The sequence below is a fragment of the Balaenoptera ricei genome, chromosome 7 (genome assembly GCF_028023285.1).
Source record: "Balaenoptera ricei isolate mBalRic1 chromosome 7, mBalRic1.hap2, whole genome shotgun sequence".
Classification (NCBI taxonomy): Eukaryota; Metazoa; Chordata; class Mammalia; order Artiodactyla; family Balaenopteridae; genus Balaenoptera; species Balaenoptera ricei.
The window spans coordinates 97,285,982-97,304,406 of NC_082645.1; the positions used below are offsets into that span (position 1 = coordinate 97,285,982).

General features: G+C 35.3%; 1 protein-coding gene and 1 pseudogene across 2 annotated transcripts in view; one reads left to right on the forward strand and one right to left on the reverse strand.

The window, feature by feature from the left end:
• ERBB4 (erb-b2 receptor tyrosine kinase 4) overlaps positions 1-18,425 on the reverse strand; it is a 1,139,160-nt gene that overhangs the window by 916,647 nt on the left and 204,088 nt on the right. The gene's annotated exons all lie outside the window — the stretch shown is intronic.
• LOC132368671 (NADH dehydrogenase [ubiquinone] 1 alpha subcomplex assembly factor 4-like) lies at positions 14,548-15,052 on the forward strand (annotated as a pseudogene).

An 18,425-nucleotide genomic window follows, 5' to 3' on the forward strand; every position in this document is an offset into this window, starting at 1 on the left:
TTCTCAGGGTATATGCCCAGTAGTGGGATTGCTGGGTCATATGGTAGTTCTATTTTTAGTTTTTTAAGGAACCTCCATACTGTTCTCCATAGTGGCTGTATCAATTTACATTCCCACCAACAGTGCAAGAGTGTTCCCTTTTCTCCACACCCTCTCCAGCATTTATTGTTTGAAGATTTTTTCATGATGGCCATTCTTTGACGGTGTGAGATGATATCTCATTGTAGTTTTGATTTGAATTTCTCTAATGATTAATGATGTTGAGCATTCTTTCATGTGTTTGTTGGCAATCTGTATGTCTTCTTTGGAGAAATGTCTATTTAGGTCTTCTGCCCATTTTTGGATTGGGTTGTTTGTTTTTTTGATATTGAGCTGCATTAGTTGCTTGTATGTTTTGGAGATTGATCCTTTGTCAGTTGCTTCTGTGGGAGAATTTAAACTAATTTATTTTGTCTTAAAAAAAATAAAGTCTGGTCATGGTTTGAGGTACCTTTAGGTACTTTGAGATTTCTCAAGTCATGAAAAAAACAGGAGCTTTGACCATTACACAGTACACATTATACATTACACACCAAAATAAAATAAATTCTAAGAATCATAGGCAAGAATTGTAGAAAATGCTTATTAATTACAAGCCTGTAGTTCTTTTAATATTTGATCCTACTTTCCTATCGTTGCACATAAGACTGCAAGAATAAAAAAGAACATAATATCATTACACTCCTCTCATCTTCTCAATTTGCATATTCATTTTGGGAGAAAATAACTCAAGAAATAACAAATAGCAAGTCTTACATCATTTTGAGTATCTGGGTTAGAAATCTGGTTTCTCTTAATTAGATTAGTCTCAGAAAGATTAGCAATTTAAGAATGGGAACCCAACAGGTGGCTTCTAAGTTTCTAGGTAAGATACACACAGGTATGCACAGACACACAGACACACACAAATACACACAGACACACATACATCACACATACAATGATTACTTCTCACTCTACTGACTTTCTTAAAAATTACTTTAAAAACAGGATATTGCAACACATAGCTTTGATTTGTTATAGATTCTATGTTGGCAAAATAAATAATATCATGAAGGAATTCTAAAGAGTCTGATGTTACAGCCATGGTGTCTGAAACTTTTTCCAGAGTTATGCAAACATCCTCCCATGTCTGGGTAGAAACCACAGTTGTTTTGATGTTCCAAATGGTCTGTTCCGCTTTGCCAGCTCACACACAGTGATACTTAGTTTTCCTTAGTACCAAATACAATGTTCAGATTTCAGATATTTTGTTGATACATGGATTCTCTGTTTTGAACTTTGATGCCAAAGGAGAGAAACATATTATACAATACAAAAAATTCCTGACATTACATAGAGCTAATTATTTTCTAAAGGCAATAATTGAATTCACAGAGGACACATGTACAATATGGAGCTAAATATAAACTTACAGTCACTCACAAAGACTTAACAGAGCAGTTGCATCATGACATCCATCTTAATCTTTTAATAAATGCATCTCCAAATATTAATTAGACGAGGAAGTAAGAAGCCAAATATTGATTCCTACTAGTACAAATTAAAAAAAAAAAAAGTTCCAAGAAATTATGTGAGCTACTGACCAGAAGAATGTATAACAAATCTATAGATTTAAATGACAATTATTCCTTGAAGAAACTATCACAAACCATCTTCTTTCCTTTGTATCTTTTATTATTTTTATCCCAATAGTATCCTCATAAATAAAAGAAACTTTATTGACTTTTTTTTTTCTGTTACCTAGTGTAGAATGATGCACTGTAAGAATCTGAAACACACACACTATAAGGGTGCTTTGTTGGACTCTACGGAAACTTAAACTTCCTTTTGGGGAGGTAGGAACCACTTGATAATCTAGCATCAAAGAGATGCAAGGACTAATCCTGCAAATTAGTCCTTAATCTAATCTGATGGCTATGCCCTTGCAGCAAGTCCATCTGAAGTCCACCCCCATGCCCCTTTTCTATCATCAATCTTCTTCAGCTTCACATTCATCAAGCTGCATGGCAACTCTCATTCACACTAAATAAGCTTTCAGGTGAATTTACTTTAGAATCCTGAATGACCCAGTGAAAGTTCAAAATCACTCTTTTACAGAATTGCACCCAGATAGCCCCTGGCATTCTTATAAAAGTGGTTTGTCAATAAAATGCCCAGTGAAATTGCTTGTTTGGAATGTATGGTGTCAGCTGAGAGACTAGTAGCTGAGCAAGCATCTTCTTAAAAATAGAAAGACTTTTAAGTGATTAAAAAACACGTTAAGTGGATGCATTTATGGCATGAAATTACATCTCAATAAAGCTGTTTATTTTTAAAAAACTACTTGTTTATTTTAGTAGTTTGTGAATAAATTATTTTTTTATCATTAATCTATTTGACTCAGCTACAGGTTTGAGGACGTTATTTGGGAGCAGCTATACTGAAGATAATTAGATTAAAATCTAGAGTGTTTTTGTTCCCTTACCCATTTATAGTATGTTCTTTATTCAATATTTTCAAAAATCTAGAGTTAGTGCATTTTACATTTTTTAAAGTAATTATTAAGTGCCTGAGAAAGTTTTTCTATGTTCCAATTCACATTTTATAAGTATTTTAATGTACTACAATAGTATTTCAGTCACTTACTTACATTTGTTTTTATTAACTGCTTTTCCCCAGTGGATAACTCAACACAGTCAAAAACATAGATTAAAAAAGCTATTAGAAATTCCCTATTCTCATTATTTTCTTTTCAGAATCTTCAAGTAGCAGAATAAAACAGCTTTGTGATAAATTAAAAACTCTTACCTAAAGATATTACACTGATCAAAAACCATATTTGATATTTAATTCTAAAATAATTGTTCTCACATTTTAACAGCCACCTGGAACATGGGTTGTTTGAACAGCTTGTTAAAAACACAGATTGTAGACACCACGTTCAAGAATGATGCTTTGGGGCTGAGGTTATTACTCCCAAATCAGTATGCCTAACAATCAGGTGATTTTAATTCAAGTATCTAGCCATAAAAATATAATTTCAAAGAATTCTTAGAATGGTAGACATTTCTAAATGAAAAGAAGTTCAAGAGCGTATCCAGTCCAGGCTCATGTTTTACAGATGAGGGAAATGAGATCTAAAATGTAAATGTCATGTCTCAAAGCACACAGATATAAAGCAATAAGACTAGGACTAGAACTTATTCCTTCTTTATCCTAACTCAACATTCTTGACCGTGAAAAAAATGTTTTCATTTTCTATGTCAGAACTTAGTATTTTAAAGACTGATTAGTGTTAAAGGACCCAAAATTCTAGTAAATTCACTTTTTGCTAGCATGGGAACATGCTACATGGAATTCTGTATCTTCAGATCATCATCAACCCTATTTAAAGAAAAAAAGAAAAGATTTTTTAAAAATTCTGAATTAAAATCATGACTGAATCACAAATTTAAAAAAAAAAGTGTACTTTTTCTTAAATGTGTATTGTTCCTCACAAGGGTTCAATCTTCCATAGCCCACAGATCCACATATTTACTCTATACTGACCGGTATCTATCTTATTAATGACTATATTCACTGCCCCACTCTGCCCTATTTTCCTTTAAAATCTCCGGTGAACAGGAATCAAAAATATTTAAAAGGCAGCTGGGCTTTTCCAACATCCTTTTCATTTTTTTTTTTTTCTGTTTAGTCTCCTTCTGTGCTTCTCTACAAGGAAAACAAAAAACCCTTGAATAAGGTAACTCATAAAAAAAAAAGAGCTTTAACAAACATAAGCCACAATATCATTTTAAAATAACGTTCCCCACTTATCTTTCAAAGTCCACATACAAGGAGCTATCCAAGAAAGAGATGTTAGTAAAACTATGGGCTTTATCCTCCTCAAGTTAATTAAAATAAAGACCAACTTTCAATGAATCCTTAAACTTGATCCAGGTATCCCTAGGCTAAGTCTTTTATTTGTATTATCATTAAATCCTTTGAAGTAGGTATTTTTATTATTCCTAATTTACAAATTCAGTAAACTGAGGCTCAGAAGGAGCACATAAGTTGTCCAAAATCACGCAACTAGTAAATGGTACAGGCGGCACTCAAATACAGGTCTACATGAAAAAAAGCCTTTATGCTTAAAGTATTCAACAGCCTACCAACAAACCTGCTCAGTTTAGGCTGCATTTTAAAATTGAGGGTATTTAAATTTCTCTGATATAATTACTGTTGTAATCAGGCATTTCTTTCATTTGCTTGTTTTGCAAAATTAATAGCATAATGTGGAAATAGCATAATGAGGAAAGAACTTCTCCCTAGTCTATTGTTTACGAATTTGATTTTTTTTCCTCCTCAAAGGGATTATTTTGAGTTAGTTATTTCTTTTCTGAAAATAAATGTTGTAAGAAATAAGTTGAGTTAGTCTCTATAAAAAGAGACAGAAAAAAGACCAAAAAAATTCAGAAAGGGAAGAAAAACGATATGTAACAAGAGATCTTTCTTGTAAATTTGATTTTACCTAGAACATTTTGACAGGCTGGAACAAGACAATAGTTGTTGTTTGGTTTGTGGGAAAACTGAAACTAACTTACTTGATTGGAGTTGAAAAGAGTTGCCTTAAACACAAGAAGACTGGTATTACATTATAATAAGTAAATCTACTGAACAGAAACGTGTTTTTTAAGGTTCTACTTAAAAGACTTTTTTTTAATCATGTAAGTGTTGCCAGGATATTCCTCTCTGGAAGCTGAAACTTCTGGGCCTCTTACCCACAACAGTATAGAATGGAGAAGGAGAAAGCTGAAGTAAAAATACTCACAGCTTTGCTAGTTGCTGGCATTTTGCCACATGCCAAGGCTAAGCCAAGCCAAGGAAACGAATCCCTGTAATGCTTCAGTGTTCTCTTCGTCTCAGGGTCATGGGATTATAGACATTTCAGACTTATCCAAATGCAATGATTCTAGCTGTAATGTCACTGTGATGTCTGTTACCTCCAGTACCTCAGGTGTTAAACTCACTACCACTCCAGGAAGTTTATTCTGTGGGACAAGTCTAACTGCTAGAAACTTCTTCCTCTTTTAGGGTCAAAAATCTAGCTACTTGTAATAATTTCTACCTGTTAGTTTCACTTCTGCTTAACCAAACACAAATCTGTTTCATTTTTCATACATCAGAGCCTTCAAATGATTAATAGTAACAAAGCAAGAGACTTCCTCCTCTTCAGGTACCTTCCACATTAAACATTCCCTGGAGCTTCAATTCACCTTTCATTTGTTCTGGCTTGTTTGGTTTTTTTTTTTTATCACTGTCACTGTCATTTTTGTGTTTGTTTTTCGTCTTGCTTTGTGGTTCATCTTGTTTAATTTAAAATAAGTAGTTGCCCAGCTTTCTCAAAATTTCGAAGCAAGTTTAAAATGCAGCCTTTCTTAAAGAGATCTCTGTAGCAATCCCAAGCACTTAATCCATGTAAAAATTGAATCTAGCTATAACTGAATATAACATGGCCAATGGTGAAACGACTTAGCATAAATGGTATGTTACTTGTCACAAGAAGCTGTGAATTTTAAATTCGAAGCACATAAGTACATTTTATCCAATACTTTCAGTTTATGATCGAGAAGACTGAAGCTCAAACGTCTATAAGTTACTGCTCAAGTAATATGCCTCCTGTTTTCTTCCAAAGATTGATTTCCAAGTCAATAAACAGTAAGTTAGAATTTATCTCTTTACGTAAACAATGCCAGTCCTTTTCTCAAGCCACAACATTCAACACATACTTGTCTGTAAGAACACTAAAGAACTACGTGACCAGGATAAATTCATTTGGAGTTGCAAAGCTAAGGGCCAGAACACCATATATTCTCACCTTCTCAAGATCTGTTTAGGAATCCCAGCATCCTCAATGTCCCGTTTAGACAGGTGCATTGGGATTTCCCTCCAATACAGTCCCAAAGCTGTTGTTTCTGCATCCTAAAAATGCAGCTGAATGAGCTGCATGAGCAAGCTGCATGAATGAGCTGGTCTGAGCAAGTGAAAGTGATGGAGTTGTATACTGAGGTGAGGGGGGCAGTTAGGGATTAGGATTCAGCTGTGTGGGATGAAGAAAGCCTGGTATCTCCTGATTGGGTAAATCTGCCTGGCAGATTTCCCAGTCACACATTTCTTTCTTTCCTTTTCTTTTCTTCTCCTTTGGCTGTCAGGAATTAGCCTACCAAATTCCTTACCTACTGTCTCAGGGGAATAAAATGCAGTTTCAAGTTTAGACTTTTTTCCCACCCTTAGTAATAGTGAACCAATATGAAATAGGGCAGTTAGCGAAAACGTACTCGATTCTCCAGTCCTTCACCTCATTTGTTCTTAAAGCTGCACAGGCAAGGAAAAAGTAAAATAATTTTTAACAGTAGGATTTTTGCATGGAAAGGACTAAAGGAAAATGTATCTACATGTCAGAGAAAACAAGATTTAGGCTATTATATCCTGAGTCCCACGAGCTTGAGGGGAAGAAAGGGTAAGAGTCTTTGGGGATAGGAGTGAGAATAGAGAAAAGGTTTGAGAATTCTACCAAGGAGACGATTATTGGAACACAGAAAACCAGGGTTAAAAACAAGCAAAGAAGTCATTATCCTTCTTAGGCCTGATTCTTTTTTCTCTTCGACCTTTTGCCAGCCCTGGGCAGGGGTGGGGGGCTGGGGGTTCCTTTTTAGTCACAGGTAGATGACGATTACCTGCCCTATATAACCTCTGCCGTTGTGGGAATCAAATACAATGATTACCATAAAGTGATGTGAAAATTGTACAGTGCAGTGCCAATACATTACTATAATAATAATAATAATAATTATTATTATTATCTCCAAAATCTTGCTCTGTAACAAAACAAAATAAAATGAAAAACTCATTTTGGTTTTTTTTGTATTTGTATTTGTATTTTTAAACCCAGATATGAAAGGCAGCAATAGGCCCTGTTACCAGAAGCTATATCAAAAATTCCCATTATAGAATTTTAATATGAGATAATTAGAATATAATATAGACTGATACGGTAATCCACGTTTCATAAAGTCTGTGGGCTACTACAAACATGTGCTCTTTTATTGATACTATGCATGTGCTATTTTATCACAATGTTTTATGTTTCACTACTGTATGATTTGACATATTAAGGCCTTGTGTTTGAAGTAAACAGCCACTAAATTAATTAATAGATTAATCGAGGAGCTACAAATTAAGGTAATAAAGTCAAGCAAATGCCTACCAAATAAATCTGTTTCTATAGAAGTTGATAAGGGCTTCACTTAATCAGAATCTAATGAAATTTAAGGTACTGAACTGCTTATAGGACAGAATTTAGAATAAAAACAACAAAAGTTGTGTTCTTTCTAACAGCTTGGCTTAAATTTCAGGATCTTTCAAGCATAATTAGGTATTAGAAATGCCTTTGGAATTATTCACAGTGAATTAGATTTGTTGGTGTTATCATTCATAGAATACCAACCAAGAAATCTATTCTTCATCACTTCTCTAAAATGCTTATAGTCAGCTGACTTTGTACTTGTTATAAAAATAGATACAAATATGGAGTTCTGCCTTCTTGTGGTTGACAGTTGAAATATAATGCAATTTTTTATTGAAGTATATTTGATGTACAATATTATACAACTTATAGGTTACAATATAGTGATTCACAGTTTTTAAAGGTTATACTCCATTTGTAGTTATTATAAAACATTGAATATATTCCCTGTGTTGTACAATATACCCTTGCAGCTTTTTTTTTCCTAACATCTTTATTGGAGTATAATTGCTTTAAAATGGTGTGTTAGTTTCTGCTTTATAACAAAGTGAATCAGCTATACATATACATATATCCCCATATCTCTTCCCTCTTGCATCTCCCTCCCTCCCACCCTCCCTATCCCACAGCTCTAGGTGGTCACAAAGCACCGAGCTGATCTCCCTGTGCTATGTGGCTGCTTCCCACTAGCTATCGGTTTTGTAGATTATTTTATACCTAATAGTTTGTACCTCTTAATCCCCTTCCCCTATATTACCCTTCCCCTCTTCCCTCTCCCTACTGGAAGGCATTATGTTAATTGAAATGTCAGACAGAGAAAGATAAATACTGTATGATATCACTTATATGTGGCATCTAAAAGATACAACAGGGCTTCCGTGGTGGCGCAGTGGTTGAGAATCTGCCTGCCAATGCAGGGGACACGGTTTCGAGCCCTGGTCTGGGAAGATCCCACATGCCACGGAGCAACTAGGCCCGTGAGCCACAACTACTGAGCCTGCGCGTCTGGAGCCCATGCTCCGCAACAAGAGAGGCCGCGATGGTGAGAGGCCCGCGCACCGCGATGAAGAGTGGCCCCCGCTTGCCGCAACTGGAGAAAGCCCTCGCACAGAAACGAAGACCCAACACAGTCAAAAATAAATAAATAAATAAAAATTAAAAAAAAAAAAAGATACAACAAACTAGTAAATATAATAATACGATATTTTTGTACAATGCTCGTTTATAAGTGCCCCAGAATAGATTCAACATTTATGGTCCTCCTTTCCATTTAGGAGGCATTATCTAATATAACTCGGGGCTTTGAAACTTGAGCCCTTATACTTAGTGTAAAGTGCTAGAATATACCTCTAAAATTATAGTTAACCTTTTGTGATGAGGCAGGAACTGAAGAATGGACTGGTTTAGAATCAGGCAGAACTGACTTGTGGTCTAGACTTGTGACTTTGGACAAATAACCTCACCAATCTGAGTTCCCTTTTCCTTATATGCATAACAGGGATAGTAGATTCTTATACAGTGTTAATGTGAGGATTACCTGTGACAACATAGGAAAGGCATCTAGCATAATTTCAGTGACCTTGTCTTCCTCTTAAAATCCATATCTCCTAATAAACTAACACACACACACACACACACACACACACACACACACACACACACACTATTTTAAAAACATCTTTTTAAAGTGCTTATTAAGCGCCTTCTAGAATATCTAATCTTTAACCATCTCAACAGATACATTAATGCACATACATTTTAGAACTCATATCACATTCACTGCATGCCGGTTAACCATCAGGAAAGAGTTTATTAGATGAAAATAAGTCTGTGGTAAAAGATTTCCTTGCAATTACTTCACTGCCATTATCCTGGCCACACGCTTATGGAGCTTTTCAAATTAATATGCTTAGATTACTGAGCAAGTAATCAAGCAGTGGAATTCTATGAGGAACTCAATTACTAAAGAAAATGATCACTCAAGCATTTGAGAAATCGGGGCTACATCTAATTTTGAATAGTGGATCATTATTGACATTATGGAAGCATTCAGTACAAACACTTGGACATGTAGCACTAGAAAGGGTATCACTTTCTATACATGTGGTAAACTGAACGAGCTGCTTGCTAACATCTCTGTTAAATGTTATTCTGCCTTGCTGAAAAAAGAAATAATATCAACCTTGAAGTAAGTACTTTAAAAAAAATAGGGAGCTGATTGCTTGACTGAATAAAAATTGGATTGTTAACTCACATTTAAAATAAACAATTCTAATTTTTCTACTTGAGATAGAGTAATCTTTTATAGCCTAGAAATAATTATCCAATGAACACAAGTGTAAGAATTGCTTTCTACATATTTCCATATTAGAAACTACTTAAATACTTTCATTATTGCATTTTAATCATTCCACCACCAAAAGGCCCTCTTTTGACTAAATGATTACACATAGATCCATGTGCTGTGTTTTTACTCATTTAATAATTTTAATCATACTTTTATATTCTCCAAATTAGGCATCATCCAGATGCTTTTGATAAAAATTATTTTTCTAACTCTGATTTTTATCTAAGAGTTAAAGCAAAGACTATTTTAGGAACTTTGCTATAGTATCTTAAAAAGCATCTGAATTAGGAAAGGTAGTGTAGGAAATGGGTTGAGACTGTCATGTTTATTGTTCTTTCTCTGCTCTCTACCAAGGCAAGCCGCAAAGAAAAATCATTCAATAGTGAGTGATAATTCCTAATAAACCCAGCAGTCATCAGCTGTGTGGCCTTGGGGAACTCACTTCACCACTCAAAGTGTAATAGTATAGCATGATGACGATGATATTGGTGATGATGATGATGATATTGATGATGATGATAATGACAATGTAGGTGATGCTAGCCTACCAGAAACACCATTAGCATAAAATAAGGCAGTCTTTATAAGGTAAAAGTGTTGTGAGAGATTATCATGATTATTCTGAGCATCATTTTTTTGGAGCATTAATTATTTTTTAGAGTCATGTACCACATAGAAAATATACTGAAAGGTTTTCTCCCTTTCCCCGGAAAAATGAATATATGCACAGATTTTTTAAATGTCAATAAAATTTCAGGAAACCATTGCCTTTCTTAGGCCTATTCATTGACTACCCTGTTTAAGATCCCCATTGTGGCAGAAGTTCTTGGTTGCCTGGTCAGGAGTCAACCCCTCACATACCTCACACCTTACTTGTACCTTCATCACAAATTCTGAAATGTTCAAGTATGCCTTAACCCATATGAATCTCCAGAATGACCTAAGCCTAAAAGCGTATGATACTCCTCAATGAATTAGTGAATTGTAACTTTTTTCCCTCTCCTGCTGGACATGAAAAAGAAGTTTGCTTCCATAGTTGCTTTTGGCAGCTGTCTCATGAGGACAAGGGTAACCAGACCTAAGATGAAGCCAGCACTGTGAATGGCTGATAATATTGTTAAGCCTGCGGAAAAATAACCTGCCGTACTCTGAACTTCCTGTTATAGCAAATAATAAACTTTACCTACACATGCTTGAAGTCTCAGTTCAGATATCATTTGCTTGGTGATGATGTCTCAGACTAAACCAAGCAGGACTAGTCCATCAGGCCCTCACTCTCAAAACATCTAATGTACAAAGAGCTTTATCACTTAACTCAATCATAGTGATTAACATCAGTATTAAAAGAAAAACTTGAACAGCTTAAGGGCAGAGGTTTTTTTTTTTTTTCCTTTGTTTAATTCATTATATTATTGCATTCACAGAACTGTGTCTGCCACATAATAGGCATTGTACATTTTTTTGTGAATTAATGAACACCAGAATACAGTTTTAGAAGACATGAATGGAAAAAAAGTAGGTGGATCCTGCTTACATTTTTCTGAATCCTATAACTAGAATTTTACTCTATTTCCTTGCTATGAGATTAGTACAGAATTCTTCATAAAAGAGCAATAGCAAATAATGTTTATATCAGGTTTTCTGAGGTAATATTAATTATTTGCATGTGATGGGATGAGGAATATTGCATTCATTTTTACAAAATTCTGGAAGATGATCTTTGACAACTTGAGGAGGTGTCCAATCTTTAACATTCAGTCATGGCTCAGGAATTCTTTTTCCCTCTGAAGTTCTGGTATAACATTCATCCAGAAAAGTATGCAAATAATAATTGTACAGCTTAATGAATAAACACAGAGTGACCACACCTATGTAACCACTACCAATCTAAAAAGCAAAATTGTACTAGCACACCAAAAGCCCATCTTAGGCCCCAATCTTTAGAATAACGTAATAATAACATCTGCAGCACTTAGACCAATTTAGTTCCAAAATTACTGAAAGTAAATAATGAATGATTCATGAATAGCTATTCCATGTTAAAAACTTTATTCACTTTGGAAGGAGACATGTTAATCATTCTTAATGTACTTTCTCCTGTTTAATCCCTTAGAGCCCTTAACCTGTAGTGATTCTTGGTAGAGTAAATGAATCTAAAGATAGTTCATAAAAAGAGATTTGTAGATTCTACATCTGGAAAACAATCTCATATGGACTATATTTAAAATTTGCCGTTGATCTATTTGTCTTGCTCATTCCTATAGTTGATGAATTCTCTCTCTGAAAAGTAAAGAAAGAAAAAAAAAACCTTTCCTTTTAGAAGGATAAAACTGAAGGAAATAAGAAACATAACAATAAAAAAAAAAGATTAAATCCTTCAGAAATTGTTTAATTGATTGCCTGACAATTATAACAGAAATGCTTTAAATCTGAAAGCCATCAATCCCTGACTCTGTTTTTCTCTTCAACTTAATTAGAAGAAAATAAAACACAACTGTATTCTTGTTTAGCTGGAACTTTGGGGAAATACGTAGGAAGTTATAGGCAATAAAGTACCAGCTGCTTCTTTGTTGCTAAGTTTATCAGAGAGTTAGCAGCAAATGTGTTTTTATAATTTATCATTCCTGTGTATTAAAGTTCTATGACTAGCTGCTTAGGAGAGGTTGTAAGCAAAAGCCATGTTACCAAAACTGAGTTAAAATGCAGCACAGAGATAAAAGTGTGAAACAAAGTATCATCACTAACTAAAAGCACACATTTCTTTGGGAGATAGATATTGACAAATATTTATAAGAAATATTTTCCCTATTATTTTCCAAATAAAATTGTTTGTCCATGATCTCATCAGCCTAATTATCTGGCAATAATGACATGCCAGATGAAGAGTTCTGCCTGTATATCTTACACAAGGTGATAAATAAGAGTCTCTGAGAGACTCTTGAAGAGAACAGAAGAACTGAAAGCTTTTAAATATTAATATCTTACTGGCTTTACCTACGATAATATAATCCAGGGACTATGGACCCCAAATTAGGATGTTTTTAGTATCCAAAATAGTTGCTTGTATGCATTTTATGACAAATACTGATGAAGAAATATGTCCATAAAATATTCCAGGTCAAAAAGCAAAAGTTTATATGTAAACTACGTATACATAGTATGTATACTATGATTCTTACTTTTAAATCATATTTATCATCTTGCATTGGTATTAAGATCACTGTTATCTTTATCTGACAAATCATTCTGAAATATAATACATTTTAAAGATAAAGGAGGGTTCTAAAGTCCTTTGTCTTCAAGCATACACAAGTTTTATAACACACATCAAAAATATGCTCATCAGATATAGTAATTTAAATGTTTTTCTTTCTCCTGACCAAATATTTGGTGAATTGCTTACAATGATTAAGTGATTAGGCTCCTTAACTTAAAAAAAAAAAGTACTTCCATATGCTGTCACAAAAACTCTTTAAAACATTCTTGCGTCACTAAAGTAGACAGAATGTCTGAGATTACACTGACTTTTATGTTTTGGGATCTCTGGAGTAATGATGTTTTACATGACCAAAGACATCTCCAGAGCCTCTATAGCCATCTGATCGTTGATTTTTACCCCTTCCCAAAGTTGGTTGCAGACATCCTCAAGACACAGATGCATCTGTTCTTTCATCCATTCTTTTAGTTAGTGTTTATTAAGAAACTACCATGTTTAAGATTGACATTTGGAATCCAAAAGAAGTGGTGTGTGTGTGTGCATGTGCATGTGCGTGTGTGTGTGTGTGTGTGTGTGTGTGTTGGGATATGTTTGGCCGAGAAGACAGAAAAATTCACAGGTTTTAAGACTCCAAAGAGAGAAATGAGGGAATTCTAATAGCTATGACTCAAACAAGTTCCTAGTAAGTCCCATGCTAAATAAAACAACTATTCATTGGGTGTTAATAGCTTTGGTACTTTCTAGTAGAAAAGCAGAACTTAAGTAATTTGCCCATGGGTACACAGTTTCTCATTTATGAACAGTAATGCCACTTGATTCATGGAGTTTGGGAGAAAATTAAATGAGTTAATACATGTAAAGTATAGTGCCAGCTAAATTGATAAGTAGTCATTAAATAACAGCTACTATTATTGTTATTACCATGCTGGGTACTATTCTAAGTACTTTAAGTACATTATTTAATTTGATCTTCACAATAGCCTCATGTGGTAGATAACATCATTCCCGTTTTACAATTAGTAAACTATGAATTAGAGAAGTTAAGTAACTTGTCCAATGACACACAACTAATATGTGCTGAAAATACAATTTGAACTGAGACAATCCAAGGTTCACGCTCTTAAAAACTATGTTACGGACTCAGAAACTAAAGAGACTCTTGGAGAACAAGGCAGAGTCTAACAGGAATATAACTCAGACCCAGTATTCAAGGAAGCTCCAGATTCACACGTTTTCCTTGATCTTCTGGACTTGAACTCCCTGGGAGTCCAAAACCAGATCAAAGACACATCATCAGTTCTACAGAGGCAGAAAAAAGTTAAACTTAAGTGGCTTTGGGGGTAGGAAGAGGGACTGTCTGCAGTTGGGCACAAGGGACCTCTTTAGGGAAAATATTCTAAAATTCCTCTGTAAGGCTTTTTTTGAGGGTGGGTGGGAGGGAATGTTCTAAAATTGGGTTAATTTTAGATGATGTTAATTCCACACAACTCAGTAAATTTACTAAAAATCATTGTATTGTACACTTAAAATGGGTGGTTTTATGGTATGTATATACATTACACCTCAAGAAAGCTATTATTTAAAACAATTTTTTAGCCCAGTGCATCCTGGAGGTTGCCCATGCCAGTGTTTAACCACATGTGTGGTGTGAACTTACAGGCATCGTGTTGTGAAGAGATGGGGGCTGCAGTGACTCACGCAATTAGGAATTTCAACCTAGAGAACTGGGCGCAATGGGAAATCAGCAGGATGAAGCCCTTCCCCGCTCCCAGGCACCCCTCCACCAAGAACCTCCTGGAGAGCAGATGAGCAGCCATCCAGAAATTAAGGGAGAAATTGCTAGAAAAAATGACAAAATGCTGTCATTACTAAAAGATGTGGATGTCGATTCCAAAGATCCCGTGTCTTCTGTGCAAGTAAAGGACGCTGGAAAACGTCAGAAGCCAAAGGAATTCAGGTTGCCGGAAGACCATCACTCTGACATGATGAATGTTAAGAACACTCCCAAAGGCAAAATTTCCATTGTAGAGGCACTGACACTTCTCAATAATCATAAACTTTATCCAGACACATGGACTGCTGAGAAAATAGCAAGATGTAAATTCTCTTCTTAAATATTTCCTAACTTTTGAAGTCAAAAATCTTACCCCCTGAAGGCAAGAAAGCAATACAATCAAAATGAAGAGAATCTTGAAATTACTTTTCCTTAATGTACTCTGTGTCCCCGTACCGTTTATTTTCTCATTTTTAGCATATTAAATTATATAAATTAAGAAAATAAAATTAAAATAAAATAAATAAAAATTAAAAAATTTTAAACAAACCAATAAAAGATATAGATATTATGTTTCTGCTCTAATCAACCCTCAATCTCCAAGTTGGGCCTAATGAATTGATACTTGTTAACTAAATCTATAATAGTTTTTTTCACTACTGTGAAATAAATGACCCTAAAAACTAGTGGTGTAAAACAACTTTTTCATTTTATTAATGCCACAATACTGTAGGTGAGCAGGGCTCAAATGGGCATGCCTTTGCTTCTCTAGTCATTGAGGAAACTCAGTGGTACTCTTCTGGTAGATGGGATGGTCTGGTGGGTCCAAGATGGTTTCAATCACATGGCTGGAGTCTGGGGTTGAATGAGTCAAAGAATAAGACTGCCTGCCAACCAGGGGCGCCTCATGTGGCCTTTCCATGTAGCTTAGCATGTCACAAGATAATGGCCTCAGAATAGTCAAACTTCTAACATGGTGGCTCAAAGCTCTTAGTGAACACAGTGGAAGCTGCATCAGTATTATGACCCAGCCTTGGAAGTCATACACTACTACTTGTGTGTAGTCTATCAGGCAAAGCAGTCACAGCCTTCCTAGATTCAAGAGGAGGGGAAATAGAATTCACTTCTTGTTTGTGAAGAATAAGGTCACATTGTAGAGTAACATGTGAGACTGGAGATATTGTTATGGTCATCATTTAAAAATACAGTCCATTGTCATAATAGTTTACAACAATAATCACCATTAATAGAGGGTTCAGAAAAGTCTGCTAATTCTTCAAAACCTCAGATGTCTGAAACTTTGAGGATATCACACATCATGATATGTAAAATAGAAGAAATTTGGAGGGTTCATGGTGATATTCCCAAATACCTCAAGAAATTCACACAAGAAACTTGCTTCCTGGAAAAATTCTGATTTTCAGGCATGATTATACACTTAATTTCCCTTGTGCTTCCTTATGAAAACAATTCATTTACATAAAAAATTAGTTTAATTTCCTTTTAGTTTGAGATTCTAATACAGTAGCTGAATACAGCTGCAAACTGTCTCCTTATAAAATATTTAATGTTGACTATGGCCATTTTTTTTTAATTTTTTTTTTTTTGTATTTATTAATTAATTTTATTTATTTATTTTTGGCTGTGTTGGGTCTTCGTTTCTGTGCGAGGGCTTTCTCTAGTTGTGGCAAGCGGGGGCCACTCTTCATCGCGGTGCGCGGGCCTCTCACTGTCGCGGCCTCTCTTGTTGCGGAGCACAGGCTCCAGACGCGCAGGCTCAGTAGTTGTGGCTCACGGGCCTAGTTGCTCCGTGGCATGTGGGATCTTCCCAGACCAGGGCTCGAACCCGTGTCCCCTGCATTGGCAGGCAGATTCTCAACTACTGCGCCACCAGGGAAGCCCTATGGCCATTTTTATTCTTGCATTTCCTAGATGGAATATGACATTTGATGACTTTTGTCCAAAATAACCAATTTTTAAATTACAGTCACAAATGCATTACATTTATCCTATGTTTTAGTAAACATTTTAGAGCATATGACAGAAATATATTACACTAAAAACTGGTTTAATTTAAAACCCCTTCAGTTTCCTATACATCAACCTCTGAAGTTCCAACTCAAAAACTTTTCAAAAAAGTGAGTTAGGTGAAGGGAATGAAGAGAAAGGGAGGAAAAAATAAACCAAAACCAAACAATTAAACAAAGGGCAGAAAAAGTGGTTTTAATCTCTGGTTTGGCCACTAACAACCATTATGTGACCTTCCACAAGTCATTTAAGGCCTGCTGGGTTCAGTCCTCATATGCCAATGAGGGGCTGGACTGAATCTATGTGTTTTTTTTTTGGTTGTTGTTCTGTTGCTTTTGGTGATGGAGGTGTGACTTAAACAATAAAAAGCACTTCCAGAAAAAAATACTTTAAAGCTAAACATACATGATTGGAGTTATTCTGGTTGAAAAGTGGGTGAGGTCATCTGGAGATCCACCCACTCAACCTCCCCTAATCACCAGCTCCTCTGCCGCTAACTCCTATACCAGCTACATTTTTTTTTTCTTTAATAACTACCATGGAATCCTATCTCTAAAACATAAAATTTGAAAGTCACTAGATTAGATGGTCTCTAAAGGATCCTCCTTGAAGAGCAAATACTCTTAGGAACTAGAAGAGTAACTACTGGGTAAATTTTTATATAACAAATGTGATTACCCTAATGGGTAGGACCATGGATATACATGTGTATTCATAAATATGCCCTTAACAATAAATGAGTCTATGCATTTTATTTTCCATGCAAATATATAATTTTAGATACATAATAAAAGCAACTACTATCTAGGAGATAGTATCTATCTATCATTAGGTAGTGAGAGAGTACCTAATGAAGTATTAAGGTTATCTACCATCTCAAAGCAATCTTAAACACAGTTACCAGTTTCCTTTTTTTCACATGAGGAAACATAAGCTTGGGAAGGTTTAGCAACTCACATGGGGTCAACAGCTAGAAAGGGGTAGACACAATATTTGAATGTGGAATGATCTTAAGCCAGAGTATATGTTTGTTTGTTTGTTTTTCCCCCATTGTATCAGTAGGTTTCCTATCTCTGTGAGTGGTTGCTCCAAGGAGCAAGTGGTTTGGGGCTTTCTCCTGAAGACTGGGTTGGGGCTTAGTCCCTGACACTGAGCTGGGATGGTGTCAAAACTGAGGATCAGGTGCCCCATATTCCAAGGAAATGATGCAGTGGATAGTGTTTGGAGAAAGGAGGGATGGAAAGGTAGTTAGGCTTCAAGCTTCCATCTTGCCCCTCTCTCTCTTCCTTTTTTCCTCCTGATTTGATGAGAACCCCTATGATTATAAATCATAAATTTATAATCATATAATTTATATGATTATAAATTATAAATCATAAATCATGATTATAAATGTGGGGGGAATGATGTACATATTTATACCTAATCACATAAGCTGCCTCTGGTTATGAGCCATCTATAGCCATAACTAATGGTAGACATATGCACAGGAATGTGTGCGTAGGTGTGTGTATTCTTCTTTACCTAGTAGAGAAAAGGTAAGAATCTCTGTACCCCTAGTTTTGCAGGATCCTATATGTGTCTGCTTGTATGTTTTTGCTAATGATCTAGGCTTTCCATCCCTTTAACCTATGAGACTATTTAAAAGTGGAAATGACCTTGTATAGCAACTGGTTCAACTTTTCATTGACTCAACCACAGTCACACAACTAGTTCGTATGTGGGCTGAACCTAGAATTTCTCAACACTGACA